A 23,245-nucleotide genomic window follows, 5' to 3' on the forward strand; every position below is an offset into this window, starting at 1 on the left:
TGCAAACAATTTAGATTTCTGTATTAATCTGCTGAATGCCTCTCTTGAAAAGTGCTTGGGTGACATTCTGACTAGATGGCCATCTGGCTCCTTCTTCCTGTCCCGGGACATCAGCAATTCTACTCCAGGGTCTTGTTGGATTGTTAAAATCCTCATACTATGACAGATATCCATCCATCCATCCATTCTCTTCCGCTTATCCGAGGTCGGGTCGCGGGGGCAGCAGCTTGAGCAGAGATGCCCAGACTTCCCTCTCCCCGGCCACTTCTTCTAGCTCTTCCGGGAGAATCCCGAGGCGTTCCCAGGCCAGCTGGGAGACATAGTCCCTCCAGCGTGTCCTGGGTCTTCCCCGGGGCCTCCTCCCGGTTGGATGTGCCCGGAACACCTCACCAGGGAGGCGTCCAGGAGGCATCCTGATCAGATGCCTGAGCCACCTCATCTGACTCCTCTCGATGTGGAGGAGCAGTGGCTCTACTCTGAGCCCCTCCCGGATGACTGAGCTTCTCACCCTATCTTTAAGGGAGAGCCCAGACACCCTGCGGAGGAAACTCATTTCAGCCGCTTGTATTCGCGATCTCGTTCTTTCAGTCACTACCCATAGCTCATGACCATAGGTGTGGGTAGGAACATAGATCGACCGGTAAATTGAGAGCTTTGCCTTATGGCTCAGCTCCTTTTTCACCACGACAAACCGATGCAGAGCCCGCATCACTGCGGATGCCGCACCGATCCGCCTGTCTATCTCACGCTCCATTCTTCCCTCACTCATGAACAAGACCCCGAGATACTTGAACTCCTCCACTTGAGGCAGGATCTCGCTCCCAACCCTGAGAGGGCACTCCACCCTTCTCCGGCTGAGGACCATGGTCTCGGATTTGGAGGTGCTGATTCCCATCCCAGCCGCTTCACTCTCAGCTGCGAACCGATCCAGAGAGAGCTGAAGATCACGGCCTGATGAAGCAAACAGGACAACATCATCTGCAAAAAGCAGTGACCCAATCCTGAGTTCACCAAACCGGACCCCCTCAACATTATGACAGATAATGATTGTCAAAATCCCACTGCAAGATGGACCTGCAACTCAGCCTTATTGCTTTGGACTGTAGCTGATTATGAATATGTAGATTAACTTGTTAATTCAAGGCTTTGTTCGAGCACTTAGGGTTTATTTCTAACTCATTTGTTGTTTTGACCAATTCTGGTAAATGATAAGAAGCCAAACCTTTGCATGTTACACTGTTAACACAACACTCTCAAATATCTGTATTTGGCAGCTGAAGCCTATCACATCAAGGTAGGAGCCAAACTCTGGATGGGGTATCTCAACCTAGAGTTGCCAACTAACCTAAGACACATCTTTGGGTTGTGGGAAGAAACCTGCATGGACAAAAAAGACCAACTGACTAGGCATGAAATTTAAGGTCAGGATAGAGGACCAGTGAGGCAGCAGCGCTAATACCTGTGACACCATACTGCCCAAGGTACAGGCATATAGAACTAATTTATAGTCAGGGTGCAAGTCTTAAGATATAAGTGGAAACTGTAATACCTGCACAAATCCCATGAACAAAATGGATCAAATGATTCCCTCTTGTTAGTATTTTAATATTTCAATGTTTCTATTTTGATGTTAGTTTTTCTTTTGTATCTGTAACAGTTGAATTGGGTGTTACTGTGACATTCTAGCAAAGTTAATCTCCTGTGAACTCTTCTGTTTTTCTTTAATGCATCCTAGTTAAATATTGACTTGATTACTACAGTTCACTTTCAATTGTTTTTCCCATTTGAAGTATCTACTGATTATGAAACATCAAAATGCAGTGAGCATAATACTCTAATAATCAGGATGTCCTGTTAGTTTTCCAGTGTTAGTTGTACACTAAAGTCATACTCTGGTACAATGGAATCTACTCTCTATATATCAAATCCTAAGCCTAAAAGTGCAATAATTTTGTGCAATGATTTTATATCATGTTTTTTGTCACGCTTTAAATTGGGCTTATTTTAAAACCTACATGTATATGTTTGGTATCATTTTTTTCAGAATTTATCAAACTTTCATGTAATGTTGTTAGATTTTCAGAATCTTATTCCGTTTTTAAATTATAAACTAAAAAATATCAATAACTCACGTTCTGCAAGACAAGACTTTGTGCCAAGAGATTTAAGCATGCACGGGAAATAAAAGACAAAGAGTAGATGACAAAGACAGCTGCTGTACAAGATGCAGATTACGGGGCACAGCAGCAAGCCAGCAGCTGATCAAGCAAAGAGGAGGTAAAAAATAAACTGTATTTGTTTCCCATTATATCACCGTTTAAGAGGGGTTTTTGGAGGAATGATTGCGTGTACTTGGGGTGAGTTCAGCCCCCCTCTTCACAACGCGAGCAGCAGAGATGCAAAGTGGCTGGCGCGTAGTGCAGAAAAGGTGGGTTGGTGAGCAAAGCAAGCAGGGGGTAAGCCCTCTAGTATGCAATAATTTAGCTACATGTTAAATGATGTGATTTAGGTTATGCATGTCTTAAGTAGATGAATCACATCCTCCAGTTTATATTTCTAACTAGACATACACACACTGTGTGTGTAAGGCTAAAATGGATATTCCATCAAACAGATTATGGTCCTCACATGGTATGGACCAATTCACCACTCTGCTACAGACCAGTGTGGAAGACAGAAGCATGTCATTTAAAGGGTAGTGCAGTATTCCCTGCATCACAACCACTGTTGATATTGTGAACTCAATAGCCTCTATGACTTTCTTTTACCCACTATTAAACTTTTCAGGATCACTGAGACCAAGGCAAGTATTAATGACTGCATGGAGCTCCGTTTTATACAGTTTCTTGGAAAGTCCCAACCTGTTTCTCAAATCCTCTTGAAGCTTGTCAAAGGATGCCCTTTTCTTCCCTGCTGGACAGGGTACTGCCATTGAAAAATCCAATCTGGCCAAATCTCTAATCGCTCACAGATCGGAGGCCTTTCTACTCAGCCTGTGAAGAGCTGTCTGCTGGCTGCTGCAACATTTTCTTGCAAACCTGGTAATAAGCACAGAGTGATTTTTAATACCACAACATGTTTTTTTAAAGTTTATTTTCAGGGATCTGCCACAATTTGGATTTTTGTGTTTTGAGGAGTTACAATGGAATAATTAAGGGGTCCCAGACCCCCTAGAACAACCCATATTTTAATCGTTGGTTCTAGCATGGAGTGTGTTTACATGCACACACAAAACCAGGATAAGGTTAGCACGGTTTCTTTTGGAATTCTCCCTTGGCAAAACACTCTGTCATCATTAAATTGCAAAAAAGAGTCAAATGTCATAACTGGCTACCATGAATCTAAAAATAAGCTGGGAGCCTGTGTCTCCTGAAAATGTGCTGCTTGTTTAGCACTGTACCTTCAGCTAATTAACGTAAATGTGCTGATTTCAGAAATACAGAGACAAATTATTTTAATTAGGAAAACGAATTTCTGGCGTGCTTGCTTTGGAAAATGTGTTTTTTTACCATTGTGTTCCATCTGTTCATCTAAATGAGTCAAAATATTAAATTCCTTGCTGAGCTTTAGCCTTACAGTGGTTTCCACATTGCTTCAAAAATGTGTGTCTTTGCTGTTATCCATTCTTTTCCTGTTGCTACCTCTTGCCATGTTCAAATATTCATGGTGGCTTAACTGGTCACAGAAACGCACAGGCTGACAGAGATCCGCAGACTATAAAATCCTTAACACCAGCCCGATTAACAGTTCATACAACCACATAACTGGCTTATTCTCTGAGAAATCTATGTGCTTTAACCCAGATTTGTCAGAAACCAATATCCTGGCTTCTCTAACTGAAATAAGGGAATACATGGCATTTTTGAAGCCCAGTTTCTGTGAATTACTGGGTTTGTAAAGTACATCTAAACACACTGATGGATATTTGCTACCTCACCAGACAAGAAGACTATGTTAACGTCCAGTATCCTATACTGGATAGCAATATGATCAGAACTCCACCTGACCTGCAAAGCTGTTCATTTCTACATACCTGATTACCTGTACATCCTTTCATGATTTGAAGACATTTAACCTCCTCTGACACTGTCATTCACACCATTCTGAGGACTTGTTTTGGAGCTTTCATTGTATGCTTATTAGATTTGTGGCCTACCCATAGGCCTACATTATTATTCTTTATTTTGAAGACCCCTTTAAGAACTACCCCACAGAAACTAATCACTACACAAGCAATCAGAATTAACGGAAAGTCAACAAAAACTGAACGCATAGGCCAAACAAACCAGAACAACAATTGGATTTAGAACTAAAATTCATGTCAAACCAAATCTGGTCAAAGCTTAATTGGGTTAATCTTGGTTTACCTGGAAGTCATGTCATTTTCTAAGCCACTTAGTCCAGACCAGGGTCACGGAGGGCTAGCATAAGGTACAAGGCAGGAACAAACCCTAAACAGGGTGGCAGTCTGTTTCAGGGTGATCAAACACACACACACACACACACACAGCAAGGCCAATTTAGCATCACCAATTCACTTAACCAGAATAATGTCTTTGAACAGTAGGAGCAATCCGGAGCAACTGGCAACCCACACAGACACAGGGAGAACATACTAACTCCACACAGGGAACACCCAGGACATGAACCCTGGTCTGAGAGGCAGCAGCTGTACCACTGCAGCACTGTGGGGCCCTTTCCCTGGAAGTGTATTATCTAATACTGAGCATACGTGGCAATTGAACTTGCCTTGTTTCTACTGCATTGTTACCTCATATTGTTTTTAGCTGCATTTGTTCAGGGTTACCAAACTTCAGCAGCTTCAGTTTCCTTCACGGAAAGATTCAGGCAATGAGTGTGATGCGTATGCAAGTAATTCCACAGTCCAAGTATTTTCATTTTTAAAGTTTTAATAAAATTCAAAACAAAAATAGTGTATTAAAAATAATAAAGACAAAAATTGAAAATACACAAAAAAAGGAAAAGTGCTGTTTCTGTTTAAGGCTTACATGTCTTGTTACATTTCTTTAAGTGTTTAATCACCATCACATATGTACATACACATATGACACATGTCAGGACATACAGTCTGAAAACTTCCTCCAATTTTCAAGCTAATTTAAAAGTTATTTTTTCTAGCTAACTATCAGAATGACTGAAATGCTATTATTACATTATAAATATATCTGAGTGATAAGGATGTTCCTTTACAGGTTAGCTTTAAGGGATAAAACCGAATCTTCCATTATGTATGTAACTATGAGAATCTTACATTCTATTCAAATTACACAAACACTTATTTGAATTTACTATTAACATTAACTTTCTAATATTCGCTCACACGCTGTTTATCAAAGCTCTTGTAACATCTGTTAACTTCTTATGTACAGCTAGGCCGTATTCGTGTTTCTTATATTGAAAGATTTTTATTTTGTATGACATTTTCCTTTAGCAAGTGTGCACTCTGAAGTGTGCTTTAACGATTCATTGATTGATATTAGACGTACTTAAGAAGCCCCACCTACTATTATTTACAGATAACATGTTTCCTTTCATCTTAGTAATAAAACATATTTTGATTCTTCTGAATTTCTAAATACAAAATTCCCATAATACTTACTGTATGCATTTTTCTGATTCCCAAAGTGAACAAGTACTTTTGAAATCACAACCAGCCGTATAAATTTGAGACTGAAACCCACTCAAATTAAGTAAACTTTATTTGATTATAAAAACCATACCACCCCGGTTTCTGGCTTTGATATAAATTTTTGGGGTTTTTATTCAGCTCATCCGTGCAAAGCCATTCCAATATCAGGATAGATTCTGCACACTTGAGATGTTTCACTGACATTGTCAAATCAATGCTCTTATTGTCTATGTTGTGTTTTAAATCTCAGCCTACAGCTTAAACATTAATTATATAGCAGGCGGCAGGAGTCTCTCTGTCTGGCTGTAATTTTTGTTTTATAATAAAGGGTTTGGCTTGTCCATAAATCTCACTTTACAGATAGATATAGTGAAACTGGAGATGTTAAACTGCGGTCGCTTGCCTTGGGTCAGCAGCCTAACCTTTGGGGCCCCAGCAGCATTTCCTGGGCTGTAGATATTTTGTTATGAGGCACGAATGAGGAAGGAACAACTGAAACATTATTGTATTTCAGATTTAATTGAGCCAATCAGACATTTCTTGAATGAGTTTATGAGGGATGCTGTTTCTTAAGGAACAGAGGTATTTTTCCAATTCAGCTGGCACAAGAGTGTGAGAACTTGAACATCTTTTGTTATATTGTAGAATTGTTTTTTCTTTGAAAACATATTGTACATTTTTTGTGTAGAACTTTTCATGTGGATGAAGCGACAACCCATCCTGGGCTGACTCCTGCATTTCACCCAGTGCTGCCAGAATAGGCCCAAATTACTACATGATCTTGAATTGCATTAACCATATTTGAAAATGTTATGAGTTTCCTTACAAACAACAAAATAATTCAGAACATCAGGATACCAAAGTATGATACTGTGCAAAATGAAATACAGTGAACAATAGATACAATAGATACTGTAAATACCGTGGACTGCCAATACTGATGCACTGTGCAAGAGAGGACAGAGCCGGCTATACTTCCTTAGAAGGGTCCTTCAACATCTGCAATAAGATGCTGTAGATGTTCTATCAGACGGTTGTGGCAAGCGCCCTCTTCTACGTGGTGGTGTGCTGGGGAGGCAGCATAAAGAAGAGGGACATGCCTGGACAAACTGGTGAGGAAGGCAGGCTCTATTGTAGGCACAGAGTTGGACAGTTTGACATCCGTGGCAGAGCGACGGGTGCTGAGCAAGCTCCTGTCAATCATCGAGAATCCACTGCATTGCACTGCTGGCTCTGCTTCACAACATTCATCTAGGGCATCAGTGGCAACAACATCATCTGCTCCATCTCTGTGAGTATATCCCACCTAAGATCCACTGATGGTTATGCACCCAGGCTGATGGATTTTAGCAGCCAAGAAATACCTCTAAGTCAGTGGTTCCTAAACTTTTTACTTCTTCGTATACGAAGTATAGGGAAAGTATTGTAATCGTCCGAATATTTGATGTCGAGATTTTGATAAATATCGACGTTTTAGACGTATGAAGTATAGGGAAAGTATTGGAATCCTCCAAAAATTCAATTTCAAAATTTTGATGAATCTCGATGTTTTAGACCTCCCTGAGTCTGAAAATTCCATTTTTGGAGTTATATCTCTCTGTGTGTGTGCGTGCATGTGTGTGTGTGTATGTACAGTATGTGTAAGTAAACACAATAACTTGAGTATGCTTTCACTTAGGTCAACCAAATTTTGCATACAAATATTAGCTACAAAACGTAGATTTCTATCAATTTTTGGACTATTTTCATTTACCAGAAGTGGTACTTTACCTTGTATTCATGCAGCTGCTGTGTCCGATTTATTCAACTTTACTTTTATAATTGTTCAATATATTATTAATTTGATTTGATTTGTTGTTGATGGTTCTTTAATGTACATAATATAAAATTATAATCATTGCCTTGCAGTTTACTCCTCAAATATTCATCCTCATTTCTGAGTATACAAGAAAGTCTAGGAGACCACTCCCGAGCTGTGTGAGAAAAAAAAAACACAACAACAACATTTACTTATATAGCACATTTCCATACAAAAGATGTTGCTCAAAGTGCTTAACAGGATGAAAGAAGAGAAAAGAAAGAAAAAAAAACAAAATATAAAAATAAAATTAGGCAATACTAATTAACATAGAATAAAAGTAAGGTCCGATGGCCAGGGAGGACAGAAAAAAAAAAAAAAAACTCTGGACAGCTGGAGAAAAAAAAAAAAAAATCTGCAGGGGTTCCGAGGCCACGAGACCACCCAGCCCCGACTAGGCATTCTACCTAACATAACTTACAATGACAATATAATGACAACAATGAAGAAAGTGGCTGGCATTCAAGGAAAATGCACCACATACAAGAAGCCATTAGACGAACCTGGGTTAATTTTTACAGAAGGAAAAGAGTATATGAATGAATTCAAGATCCCTTTTCTTTCAGCGATAAACTTGGGAGAGGGCCTGGTGGACCTGTGGGAAGTGAGGGTGGATGTTTATTTCTGCTGGACTTATGGTATGGCTTGGTGAAACTTCCAAACTAAAGTCCATTAAGAGGAAAACATGCCACAAGTGATGGATATTTTAAGGACTTTTCCTTTAATTGTTATTCAATTGTTAGTGTATTGACGGTTTATTTGTTGAGAGTTTTCTATTGTAATTCACATATGGAGGAGCACGCTGCAGTGCAGGCCTTTGTAAATAGTTGATTTATTGTTGTGTATGTTTTCTGTATTTATAATATCAATTTTTTTTCCATTCATATGTTTGCTTCTCTTGCTGTGCTCTGTATTTGTTGTGATCCTAGCAGATGTGTTGGTCACTCATGCTCTGGATCATTTATCTATTTTTTCTCTTATTGCTGCCTCTCTAGGGATTGGTAGTGCATATTATAATCGTGCTGGTACTGGGTGGTAAAAGGGTCTCAAGGAACGGTACAGTGTGCTAGCCATTTTGTGGTAAGTAACCGTCTCAGAGTTTGTAGTGAATGCTATATGTTAGTTTTCATGCATGGATACAGTTGAAGGCAATAAGATGAACTGCATGAAAATGAATAAACAATGTCTAGACATTTAGATTATTAATAATATTTCCCCATCTGGTCTAGGGAACAGGGTACTGAGATGACCAATATAGGGCAAATGTGCTAGTAACTAGAGTTAACCCTGACATGATACCATGTGCAGGCACCTGTACTGTAATTTGCAGTCTAACTTGGAATCCCACTAAATTTGAGGTAGGGTTGACACCAAATTTACAGTACAATTTAAGGCTAACCACTGCTGCCAACAAAAGTGAATGATAACCTCCTGTTAAATATTCCCATTTTAGTGCATTAATTGTGACACAGGGATGAATAAATGTTACAGGCAATGCCAGTTTTCCAATAAGACAGTGTAAGCATGTGTCTGTGAGTGCCAACCTTCTTGTTTTAGTAAAGATACATCCTTCATCTTTGGCCTTTGAACAATAACACTTTACGACTGATTTGTGGAGCTTGTTCATGCAATAACAATTTCATAATTGATTTTGTTTTTAACTCATACCTCTTCTATCACTAAATAAGGATTTTGCTTATATTCATTGATGAATTGAGACTGAAACTTGGCCTGGCATTCAAAGTAAAATGCCAGATCATATGTCTGTGGATATTTTGTAATGCTTAAATATTCCTTCATGTAAGCATAAACTATAAAAGTGAAATATGTGACCTTATTTGGGTGTGGTGCAGTCCTTAGCATTTCTTCTTCACACTTTCAAGGTCCTGGGTTCAAATCTTTGCTGAGTCACAGATGATGTGGAGTTTCCTCATTCTCCCTGTGTCTAAATGGATGTTTTTATGTGTTCTCTGAAGACATGTAAGTTGGGCTAACTGGTAACTCTCAACTGGCCCTTTATGATAGAGTTTGGAGTGATGGAGTGGCATGCTGCCCTGGGCTGGTTTATGCCTTGTGCTTGAAGCTGCCTGGATTGACTCCAGTTAACCAATACTGGATTAAGTAAATTCAGAAAACCAAAGAATATTTTTTGTAGAAAAATATTAAAATATATAATGTGTAAAACCCATATACTATTTTTTAGTCAATTACTCTAAAGGTTAAAATGACCTATTCACTATTTTAAAACGCCTAGTCACTTTTTAAAAATCTCTTCACCATTTGTAACTACTTATATACTGTATTTTCCAAATAAATCACTTAAATACTGTAGGGAATGAAACAATTTATTGTTTATGCATCATTCTTTAAAAAGAACCACCAAAGCAAAAGAAAACCATCCAGTATAAAGAGCCTGTCCATTGTTTGTATGGAGTTTGCATGTTCTCTCTGTGTCTGCATTTTTTCTTCTTTGAGTACTCTGGCTGTTCTTGTAAAAACTATGTATGTTAAATAGAGTCACAACTCTGAATTGCACCCTAATCGGTGAGTGCTCTTTGTAATGGACTGGTGTCCCATACAGAGTGCATTCCTGCCAGGGCAGGCTCAGTTTCCAAGGCTCTGAACTGGCCAAATGACAATAAATGATGGAAGGATCTCTCTGGGAATTCTTATTTAGTAGTGAGAACATTGAGGAGGTTGTTGACTGCACTACTGACTACATCAACTTCTGTATGGACATTGTAGTTCTTGTAGTTCCAGTAAGAACAGTATGCTGCTATGCTAACAACAAGCCATGGATTACAAGTTACATCAAGGGCCTTTTGAACCAGAAGAAAAGGGCTTTTAAAGGCAGTGATCAGCATGAGCTCAAGCGCGTGCAGAAGGAACTCAGAGTCCAGCTCAGGGCGGCGAAGGAGCAGTACAGGAGAAAGCTGGAGCAGAAATTGCAGAATAACAGCATGAAGGAAGTGTGGGATGGGATGAAGATCATCACTGGCTTCAGCTCGAAGCAGGGTGCCACCATCGAGAGAGACGTGAAGAGAGCAAACTAGATGAACAACTTCTTTAACAGGTTTGACCACCCTAACCCACTCTCACTCTCACCTCGGAGTACTGCACCCTCCACCCATCCTTCTGCTGATACCAGCATAGGAGAGACATCCCCACCCACAATTACAGCAGCGCAGGTGAGCAGAGAGCTGAGGAGACTTTGTGCCAGCAAAGCAGCGGGTCCAGATGGATCATCACCACGACTGCTGAAGGTCTATGCGTCGGAGCTGGGGGGTCCTCTACAGCGCATCTTCAACCTGAGCCTGGAACAGGGAAGAGTCCCGAGGCTTTGGAAAACATCTTGCATCACCCCAGTCCCAAAGGTATCACGTCCTAGTGAGCTGAACGACTTCCGGCCTGTCGCTCTGACATCACATGTGATGAAGACCATGGAGAGGCTGCTGCTTCACCACCTGAGGCCACAGGTCCAACACGCCCTCGACCCTCTGCAGTTTGCATACTACGGTTCTCTACAGAGAAGGTGGGAGCAGAGGATGCCATCATCTATATGCTACACCGATCACTCTCCCACTTGGACAGAGGCAGTGGTGCTGTAAGAATTATGTTTCTGGGCTTCTCTAGCGCCTTCAACACCATCCAACCTCTGCTCCTTAGGGACAAGCTGACAGAGATGGGAGTAGATTCATACCTAAGACTATCTTACAAACAGACCTCAGTATGTGCGTCTCGGGAACTGCAGGTCTGACATTGCGGTCAGCAACACAGGAGCGCCGCAGGGGACTGTACTGTACTTTCTCCAGTCCTGTTCAGCCTATATACATCGAACTTCCAATACAACTCGGAGTCCTGCCACGTGCAAAAGTTCGCTGACGACACTGCTATTGTGGGCTGCATCAGGATTGAGCAGGAGGAGGAGTATAGGAACATCATCAAGGACTTTGTTAAATGATGCGACTCAAACCACCTACACCTGAACACCAGCAAAACCAAGGAGCTGGTGGTGGATTTTAGGAGGCCCAGGCCCCTCATGGACCCTGTGATCGTCAGAGGTGACTGTGTGCAGAGGGTGCAAACCTATAAATACCTGGGAGTGCAGCTGGATGATAAATTGGACTGGACTGCCAATACTGATTCTCTGTGCAAGAGAGGACAGAGCCGACTATACTTCCTTAGAAGATTGGCGTCCTTCAACATCTGCAATAAGATGCTGCAGATGTTCTATCAGACGGTTGTGGCGAGCGCACTCTTCTATGTGGTGGTGTGCTGGGGAGGCAGCATTAAGAAGAAGGATGCCTCATGCCTGGACAAACTGGTGAGGAAAGCAGGCTCTATTGTAGGCATGGAACTGGACAGTTTGACATCCGTGGCAGAGCGACAGGCGCTGAGCAGGCTCCTGTCAATCATGGAGAATCCACTGCATCCACTAAACAGTATCATTTCCAGACAGAGGAGCAGCTTCAGCGACAGACTGCTCTCACTGTCCTGCTCCACTGACAGACTGAGGAGATCGTTCCTATCTATCTATCTATCTATCTATCTATCTATCTATCTATCTATCTATCTATCTATCTATCTATCTATCTATCTATCTATCTATCTATCTATCTATCTATCTATCTATCTATCTATCTATCTATCTATCTATCTATCTATCTATCTATCTATCTATCTAAAACACTACTAGATCAGTAGAAAGTGCAATGTATGTTGACTGAAGAGGCCAGAGCTGTGTTTTATGCTTGCATAATTGTGGTAAATCAGGTTTAGGGTGTTTGACAGTGTGTGTGTTTTTACATAAAAACAGTGCGCTCACACTCCGGGCAGGCATAGGCATATGAGGTAGTGTGGATGAGCGTCCATGAGGTGTTGATGGGGAGACTGGCTGGACCTGCATTCACATGCAGATGTGCGCTTTTCAGCCTGTTTCGTCATTTGTGTTCTGGGGTTTACAACTAAGGCTCCTGCACCCACTTTTGTATAAAGGAGCCTGAACTGACAGAGGAGGTGAGGAAACAGAAATGATCTGGCTGTTAAGAGAGAAAGAAAGAAAAAGCTAGAAATGGAGAAGTGTCAGGATCATGGGAGAGCCTTTTTGGCACTAAGGAGGCAGGCAGTAGGGAAGGGACCATGAGCGAAACAGGACCATGTTTTCCAACATATAAACCAGACAGCAATGAAAATATACTCCTAGCAATAGCCACATGTTTTAGAAGTACTACAACATCATTGTAGTTAGCTAATCAACTCAGTCCATGGTGGGCACACTGGGTGCAGATCTAGACAGGAATATAATCAATAAGCTGGTTTAGGTTTCCAAATGATGTCAAACTACGTGTAAGAACAGATAATGTAGAATCAGCTAAACTGTTATAGAGGGATTTGGATAGCATACATGCTTGGGAAGATTTAAGGTAAATAACATTTAATAAGGGTAAATATACAGTAAGTTCACATATGTACTTTTACTTATGTATAAGTAACACTGTACACATAGGAAGTAGTAATGTTAGATTTGAATACACAGTAGGAAGTCTGAAATTTGAAAGTACACCTTATGAGAAGGAGTCATAGTGGACTCATCACTATCTAGATCCAGACAGTGTACAGAAGCAATCAAGAAAACGAATAGGATATTAGGTTATAAATTATATTATTAGTGATATGAAGTATATGTCAAGGGAGTTTATGATTAAGTTACATAACACACTAGTGAGGCCTCACCAGGAATACTGTGTTCAGTTTCAGTCTCCATATTACAAAAAGCATGTAACAGTACTAGAGGAAGTCCAGAGGCGAGCGACTAGGCTAATTCCAGGACTAAGAGGTACTATAAGCTAATGAGGAGAGGTCCACCAACAAAGAGAATATAAACAAGCAGAGAGCTTGGATGAGGTGCAGTTAGGCTATGAGGAGGACAATGGTGTGGGCAATCAGAGGTACATGGGAGTCAAGATTATTGTCCAAGTGATGTGTCCAGCCTATTCAACTGTGTGCTGAGTTGAAGCTCCAGGCTTTCCATTGAACTCCAATAAACCAACTTTTAAGCATAACTTGGGCTGTTACCCATAAGGCTTTGGATAGGGGTAATGCCACTAGTAACACAACCAGGTTTTGAATGCCATCAAAGAAGCAATCTACTTAGGAATCAACAGCAACAAATAAGCATGACCCTTGAAATAAACTATTGCCTTTGTGAGAACATCAAGGAGCATGATCCAAGCCAACCACTGGAATTCTGGAATCCATACATGACTGGCAGATTATGAATGAACTGGAAAAACAACAACAATTTTGACAGCACATAGTGAAGACCTATAACGCTGCTGAAGCTATCGGTGCCATGTGAGGAGCATCTAGAGCAGTGTTTCTTAAACTTTTTTTTTCTCATGACCCAATCTTGCCCCTCTTAGTGTCTTCAAGACCCAAAATTTCCCATTTCTTGATGGCTGGGGGTGGCTTGAGGGTATGGGGGGAAAGTCCATTTGGAAATATGGAGAAGGCCTATGTCAAGAAGTAAGCTAAATACAAATAACTGGTCAGAGACGGTTGGAGGCCATGCTGGATAGAAATGTCTGTGGCTATAGAAGTTGGCTGTTGGGGCATCACTGGATGATCTTTTTACAAAGCATTCAGTGAACTTGGCATCACTGGTTTAAGGAAGTAGAAAACCATCACGGATTTCACCAAGGCAAAAGAGAGAGCCTTGAAATGACTCTGGATGAGGAGAACAAGTCCATTAGGAATAGCAGTAGCTGCTATTTGAATGCTTGCTAAACCACAGCTGGGTTGCCTTGGTGAGGGTGTCTGATGTTGAAAGACCTGAAGCACTTGGTGACCCTAAGTCAATCACTTTTGATACGTTCAAGAGAATCATGAGATGAAAAAACATCTTTTTGAGCAACAGAACCAGTTAATTGCAAAAGTGCTGCAGTAGTTTATGGACTGAAAAACTAGAATATGAAGTGTTTCAATGTGAAATATGATAGATGTCATGGGACGAGAAGAGAAATAAGTGCTTATTTTAATTTAACACATAGATGTAAATGGGGCTACTATTTTGACTGTTGTTCAGTATCATCAGGGTTTGTTTAGAATGCTAATTACGTTTAATAGAAAAATCATCTACTGTTTCTTCTTCTTTGTTGATAATATGATGCATAGTATGTCTTCCCAAATGATATTGTATATATAAAAACTATATACTGTATACACACACACATACACACATACAATATATATATATATATATATATATATATATATATATATATATATATATATATATATATACAGTATATATATAAATATATATACTAGTCACATTACCTGTTAAGACAAGTAATAGAATAAATGTAAAAATATTTGATATCTGCTGCCCTTTGTTTACCTTCAGCTCCCTCTCTCGAGTGCGTTCCTGTAAAGCCTGCCTTCTCATATTTTGTCTTTTTGAGGCACCTTGCTCAATTCCTATCCAGTTTTATACCTCTTGTCTTTGAAGGCGAACTTCAGCGTACCTCCTACTCCTTTACTCCTCCTTGTGTTTCTCACACTCACACATCCTCTTTCAAACACGTTATAAAAGCAAAAGTGACCAATCACAAAAAAGCCATCAGATTGCTGTGAAGAACTGGGCACACAGACCTTAGCATTTTATTATACAGTGGGCGGCATGGTGGCGCAGTGGGTAGCGCTGCTGCCTCGCAGTTAGGAGACCTGGGTCCTCCCTGCGTGGAGTTTGCATGTTCTCCCCGTGTCTGTGTGGGGGTACTCTGGTTTCCTCCCACAGTCCAAAGACATGCAGGTTAGGTGCATTGGTGATTCTAAATTGTCCCTGGTGTGTGTGTCCTGCGGTAGGCTGGCGCCCTGTCCGGGGGTTTGTTTTCTGCCTTGCACCCTGTGTTGGCTGGGATTGGCTCCAGCAGACCCCCGTGGCCCTGTAGTTAGGATATAGCGGGTTGGATAATGGATGGATGGATGGATGAATGGATAGATATACAGTACTGTACATTCTTATTTATATAATATTTGAATATTTTTCTATGTTTACATGACCTTGTTCTCCAATACTGGTAACGTGTCTGAGTTGTTTCCTGCCTTGTGCCTGATGCTATTAGGACAGGGTTTGAGAATTCATGTATGTTTATACAGCGTATATTAGAAGCCAACAGATTGCATGTTTTTAAAAATTACTTGATGAAATTCTTTATGCTTGACACAAGAGGGCGGTAAAGTCCTACCTTATTTCATCTGCTTTTGTAACTGCCTGAGCAACAGCAAGGTAAAGCTGTTTTCAGACGCTGAATTTTTGTTTGAGAAAAATAAGGAACCAGTCAGAGCTTCACCTATAGCTAGGACACTATGAATTTGAAATCATCTACTACACAGAATAGCAATAATGGCTTTAGAAGATGGCAACAAATCAAAAAGGATTTATTTTCAATGCGTAGTTGCCATTCATACAGTTACACATGGCAGACCAAAAGTGATAGGCCACTTTCTCAGTTACATGATATCTTCATGCTGGATGTGTCCTTCAGTTGTGGATCTCTGATGAGCTTGGCTAGTTCTACAGTGAAACGTGAGACCGCTCATGTTTCTCCCTGTGTCATCCTTCATCTAACTGATTCTTCTTTTTTTTTTTTTTTAACGATGAAGGTGTACTCTTAAAAAGTGACAAATCATTAACACATTTTTGTGTCCTTTCCAGTTCTTTACTCAATATGATATCATATGTTCTGCTTGTAGCACCCTCTTTGGAAAAAAATACTTTACTGCATTATTTTTTTTGGAAAAGGGAAAATAAACCACTTAAATGAAACCCTCTTGTAAAAACATGTTAAAGAAAAGACAAAGGTGTAGCCAAAACAGTATTTGTTCAATAAAAATGGATCAATGCCAATCAAGTCTTAAAAAGGCCACATGATATCCTTTATGTCTAAACTGTAGAAAAAAAAGCACATCATAAGTAGGCTGACATGATTGTCATCACCTTGAAAAATATCAGGATCCAACATGAACAGTGAAGAACTAGTGAATAAGCTGTGAAACTAAACAATGCAAAACCAGTGTAAGCCAAACAAACAGTAAGTAAAACAAAAATAGGAGAAATGAAGAGATCTCAAATGTAGCCAGTTCTGTGACTATAGGATTCTCATCTAAAAATGTTTAGGATAGGAGGTAGACAGCATGCACTGATATAGCACATCGCCGCACCCACCACACGATGAACCACCTCAAGATCCCAAATTATGACCTGAGTGCAGCCGTGCAATATGTGACATCTTTGGATAGGAGTAAGATAATAATTCAAAATGAATATTTGTCATGTTCTATGAAAACAATCTGCAGAAGGAACTTTCACTAAAAAAGTCAAGGAGTCCATCCATCCAAAATACATTTTAAACAATTTAACAGCCTTGGGTTGGAATTCCAGGTCCAAATCTGAAGTGCACACACCCTCCTCAAGTCTGTGTGGATTTAAAACTGGGGGTGTCTTTGTGAGATGTTTTGTGATGGGCTGGTGCCCAATCTTGAACTTCTTTCTATCTTGTGCTTGATGCTGTCAAGATTGGCTCAGGCCTTTACAACCGTAAGCAAGACTGATAATGGATGGATGGCTTTTCATCTTGATGTCTTTACTTTTGATGTCATCTTTTCCTTTGCATCTTTTGCATTGAAAAACTGGCTACTAACGTCTTCTGCTCAGATTATATCTCCTCATCCTCTGTCTTTTAAATTCACACTGCCATCTTTCTCAATGTTGGCAGCCTGTTTATTCCTCTCATGTCTGTGAAAAACCTACTTGTTCATGGGTAGCCCCAGTTTTGAATGATAGCTAACTGTGAGTTGCAAATAAGAGATCCTATTGTGATTAAAGCTTAGTACGCAACAACTTTGTACTAATCAGCCACATCATATAGAAGCACCGAGTTGTCATCTAGGAGTCGCCATAAACTAGACTGAGGTGTTTCTGAAACCATCAGATTTACCCTAACAATATAGACACAAGTTTAATTTGAATCCAAAAGCTTTAGGAATATCAACAATCATGATTCTCAGGTGTCAGTCATCCAACTGAACGTCTGAGAGAGTCATCCTTTCCGTTTTTAGAACACCTGTTTTCCCCTTTGGTAAAAATGCTTGTCAGGGTTTCTGCTCCTTTCCAGGGTCTAAGCTCCACTCTCTACATTGGTGATCCAAGTAGGACACACAAGATTGCACTATTAGTTAGTGAAGAACAATATGCTCATGTACTCTTAATGTAAATCATTTATAGTACAGCGACTTGAGTGTATGAATGAAGGAATTTACATTGAGTGGCCACTTTATTAGATGCACCTACAGTATGTAATAATGAACTTTCTTCTCATTTGCCATCTGAAAAGCCTCAGTTTATTGAAACATGAAATTAACAAGGTCTTGTGAGTGCACCACAGGATGCTGCTCCTTGCAGATCTTATGGCAAACAGCTCATTCCACCTCATCTTGCAGATGCTTGAATGGATTAAGATTTACTGACTGGGGAGTCTCTAAAGTCAAATTTACTGGAGCTATTACAGGACCCTTTCTGCTTTGTGACTTATTGCAGTATCCTACCACAGAAAGTCCATTCATGTCATGAAGTGTGGATCTGATTGACAGGAATCTCCAGATCTCCTGAGCTACTTCAGATGTTGCTCTTCTAAGGTGTTGAACATAAATAAAAACAAAGTTGCCTAACAAGGTGATTCTAAAGTTATTTATCCCTTAAATATCATTAAAAGTAGAACATCATACTGTATCATAATCTTGTAAGTCACCTTGGATAAGGGTGTCAATCAAATATTCAACAATAGAATATTATTATTATTATTATTTTAGGTGCCCTAGGCACCTAAAAGATTTTGTTACTAAGCACCACATGTGTGTAGAGTAATAAGGGGAATCTCTCTGTGTAAATTCAAAACACAATGCATTAAAATATTTAGTTTCCATACAAAATTACTATACAAAACTAAAATCTTTTCAAATTATTGTACAAAATTTATAATATAATGGTATGTTATATATTACCGTACATGCCATAAAATTATTGTACATGTACGATGATAATCATAGATCCGGCAACGCTGCGCTGCACTCACTCTCAGTGGATGACTGAATAGGACAGTCGACATGACCAAGCCAAAAATGATCATGTGAGCGTTGGTGGACCATATGGCAGTTACCAGATTGTAATTTTGTTGTATTCCCAAGATTAATATACAATATATGATTAAACTCTACTATTACTATTTTATTATTTTTATAATTGTGCATATATATGTATGTAATGTTTTCATTCCATGTGGGAGACCCATTTTCAGCTGCACCATTTGCAGTTTTGCACCATATGTTCCATGGTAAATCTGACAATGGAAAATTTCTGTGTTGCCCCCCTTCTCTTGATGCCCGTATGCGCATGCTTATTTTGCTTAATGGTTAATCCAGCCCTGATTATTATGTCTTCACATCTCACACTATTATACCAGCCTCATTAATCTCTCTTGTAAACACCAAGCACATGTCAAGTCCGTTTGTTTTTCTAATGGTGTAAGTCAGAAGAAATTGGTGTTCTTCAGAGAGAACATTGCTTTTCTATTCCCCTATTGTGGAGGGTTGGATTATCAGATGCCCTATCTGAGACAGGGTATCCCTTTATTGGTTTGTTTTGGCGCAACTGTTATACTAACCTTTTAGTTGGTTAACTGTAGCTCATCTATCACTCTGTGCTAGTTGTACCATTCTCAAACTACCACCATTCCCAGTTTCAGAGCACTGGACTACTATTCCACACATAGTGGCACATTTGGTGCCTATTACCATGTCATGTTCTAAGCTACTTCAATTATTGGTCTTGCCAATTGGCCTTTTTAGAATTACACACACTATACTAGTATGCAGCTTTAGACAGCTTACACCCCCATGACCCTGTGTTAGGATATAGTGGGTTGGAAAATAACTGAATGACAGTATCTGAACATATGATTATGGTATTAATTGAAGAGTTTGAAGAGGACCTGGTTGGGGCCTGGGCCACAGAGCATGAAATAAAGAAAGTTACCTGCTGCTATTATGGACTATGTTCCATAGTACTAGAAAAAAACATTTCGAGGTGGCATGATTCCTCAGTTCAAGAGGTGACAGCAGGTTTACACTGTAGTCTGTACATGCCTACTTGATGCCATTAGAAAGGTCATTCAACTGGGTGGTAGCCTACCTCCTTAATGGAGCTGCAGCACCTGGGGCCACCAAAGTGAGTTTAGATAGAATTCTGCACTGCCTATATAACACAAAAAGGTACCTTCAAGGGTTTCCCAGAAGTATTATATGGCCTGTGATATGCCATCTTGTTGTCAGTCCTGGATTTGATTTATTTAATTTCTGGGAATTTTGTTTGCATATTTCCACTTCTTTGTTAATATTACTGTTATCTTGGCAACATCATTTTGTATTCTGCTTTTTGTATGGTCTCTGCCACTTTGTGACTCTTGTTGCGTGGCTGTGGCCATATTGTTTATGGTTGCTATGTCTGTTGCTCATCATGTGAGGTGGAGATTTGTGAAAATTATTGCCTGCTTAAGGATCAAACCCTCCTACTTTGGAAGATAACAGCGGTCGTCTTGGGTTTATTCTTGTGAGCTTTGTGCTTCTGGCCATGTGATCTTTATGTCATTTCTTCTTGTAGATATTGAATCTTCAAATCGTTTCACAGATTTTCAAATATTTCGAGGCTGGAACATTCACTTTTATATTCTGAAATCACCGCCATGGTTGACTATGAATTTGTTGCAGATTGTGGTTAACCATGTTAGGGCTCGTGGTGATGTGTAGTTTTAACTTGGACTCCAGAGGGGTGTAGGTGTGCATGGTATCTTGGTGGAGCGGCTCCAGAGATTAATGGGGTGATTGGCTGTCACATGCAGTTTAGTTGATTGCATCATTAATGCTCCAGGCTACCTGACAATCACCGTAAGGAAGTGCCTTCTGCGCTATACAACCGGAGGGTTTCCCACATTCCTGACAGTTCGTTCAGCTGTTTGGATACTGTATTCGGACTGTGCTTACTTTTGGATTTGAGCTTAATAGCTATTGTGTTCCTTTTGTGCTCTTCGGAGCTCCACAGTACTACAGATCCTTTTTCTTGTGAAGAATAAATCGTTTTATATATAAAGATTCTGAGTTTGCCCTTGCTACTAACCAGGTTTGATGATTCCCCATCGAGTAAGCATTTTTCAGTCTTTGTGCTTTGGAACTCTTTAGCACTGGGACTTTTAGTTCATAACAGTATCCAAGCATTGTATCATCTCAAACATAAGCTTAGTATTAATTAGAGGAAAATGCACAACTAACCAGACCTTTTTAAAATCCTTTTGCTACAACTTTGTTTTTTTGCTCCAAGTGCTTCTTTGACCCCAGATTGTTTTTAGAAAACAATTTTTTCCTGTCAATTTTGTTCCCACAATCTCCTGGTTCCTTTCTTGCCAGAATTTATTCTTTCATTACCTGCTTCATCCTAGAGGTCGTAACATGGCTCAAAATTAGTGTCCTTATGGGGTGTTCTCCCAGTGAAAGAATATGCAGACCACAAAAGCGGTGAAAATAGATGAGGACATGAAACATAAGTCAAGACAAGCAAGGGGAAAAACCCGCAAGATTGCAAAACTTAAGATAACCTGTTCCTAACAGGCAGAATTAAACTGAAAGGCAGAATGTTTAATGCAAAAGTTATGACTAAAAAGTCTCCAGTAAATTCTCATGAAACAAGTTTGTTTTTTTGGCATTTTTTTATCAACGGTCTTGTACAGTATTTAGTTACGCATCCTCAGATTAAATATTGTTGCTACTATGACCCCGATAATCACCAACTTCTCCTTACGATGCATGATTACTTAGCAGTCAGACTTCCAAAGTAGCACCAACTATGGCAAACAAAATATCATTGAGATTAATTAAAAAAAAATCATAAAAATAAAATAACTAGTTACAAAATGTTGAGGAGATTTCACACTCAGAAAGATTCTGTGTGATTACAAAATGATGTCCTAAAGTCAAGAAAATATGTACTAAGTACTAAAGTACAGCTCACATACCAAATCATAAAACTAGAAGATTGTTGAGTTGGGAGAAGAGAATATGGAGATCACTTAAATTATAACAGAGAATGGAGGCTAGAGGTTCTATGAAGGTATGGAAGATGATAAGGAGAGCATTGGTTGCATAATGGAAAGGACAAATAATTAGACACCCACACAGGTTAGTTGGGTTCAGTACCCTGTGTAGGTGGTTTATTGTTACTTTTTGTTTTTGATTTAAGTTAACATATTTGGTTAATAGAACACTCTTTTCTATACTTGGTGGCCTCTTTGACACTCATTCTTGTTTGGGATTGACTCAAGAGCTCCCCTACTGCATGTATATGGTCAGCTTCTTCCAAATTGTGGAGCTTAAGTTTGGAGAAAACTATAAATCATGAAAATGATTTTGTCCATTTTTTTTGCCCTACTTTTTCAAAATTGTGTAGATCATCTCACTACTTCTGCAGTTAGGTAACATGTGACAATATAACTCTGTTTTGCATTTTGATAGCTGACAGACCCTATAGGCTTTAAAAAACAGACATTTATACAATAACAAAGGGGAAAGACCCTAGAATATAAAAAAACACCCCTATAGCCTATGCAAGGCTTCCTTATCAGAAGCAAAACACCATTTTCAATGATTGCCATAATAACAACAGACAATTTTAAAGGATTTCTTAAAAGCATTAAAGATGCTCTTGGGTATGTTGGAATGTGTGGTCTTAATGCAGAAGCAGTAAAAAGAAAAGGCAAAAATGATTGAAACTGTTCAATTACAGCCAAGAATGCAGTACTGTTTAAGAAACCATACATTTGGGAAATCAGCAGCCACAGAACTTCAGGGAACAGACTTCAGTTGAATGTGGAGCGGTTCACTACAGTAAAGGTACATAAGCCATTTGTTGTGCCTGTTTCAATTTCAAGCTGTCATCTTCAAAGGTTTAGCTAAAACACTCACACAGTGTCCTGCTTTCCATGAGGCATTATGCCGTCCAGAGTTTCTGAGTCTTACCAGTAGACGGCAGTTATTGTATCCATGTATTGTAGCAGAATACTTGGCACAAAGTGTCACTGAGACAAAAGTTTATTCACCCAGTCCACAGATCTGTTAAATGTTTTCCTGTTACAGAAATATTTGAATTGGAGCCTTTACAAAATACCTTGTCTAGCTGCAAACCTGCCTCCTTGACTACCTCTCCTGAAATATTTATTTTTGTCCTGCTGCTGTATGTAAATCATTTGCCATGTTTAGTCTTGTCTTTATTTTATTATAAGATGACACTTTTTCTTGATCTTGCTATATTTTTCTGTGCCAGGCAATGAAGTATGAGTTGTGATTATCCTGCAATAACATGCCAAAGACAAGGCGTGAAAATCGTTTCAAACTCCATATTAGGAATCCTCGAAAGAATGGCACTCATAATGTGCTTTTTAATAGATATAAAGTACTTTCTGAATGTATTCACCTCCTCCTTGATCAACCACAGATTTACAGTAGTTGCATCACTGCTTGAATTGTTGATGCTTTGAAATATTTTCCCTTGATTCACGACATACTGAATTGAAAAGAGCAATGCTAAAGGATTAAACTCTCCTCTTTTGTACGAGAACTTTTGGCAGCAGTCT

This window comes from Erpetoichthys calabaricus, chromosome 5 (genome assembly GCF_900747795.2).
Source record: "Erpetoichthys calabaricus chromosome 5, fErpCal1.3, whole genome shotgun sequence".
NCBI classification, from domain to species: domain Eukaryota; kingdom Metazoa; phylum Chordata; class Cladistia; order Polypteriformes; family Polypteridae; genus Erpetoichthys; species Erpetoichthys calabaricus.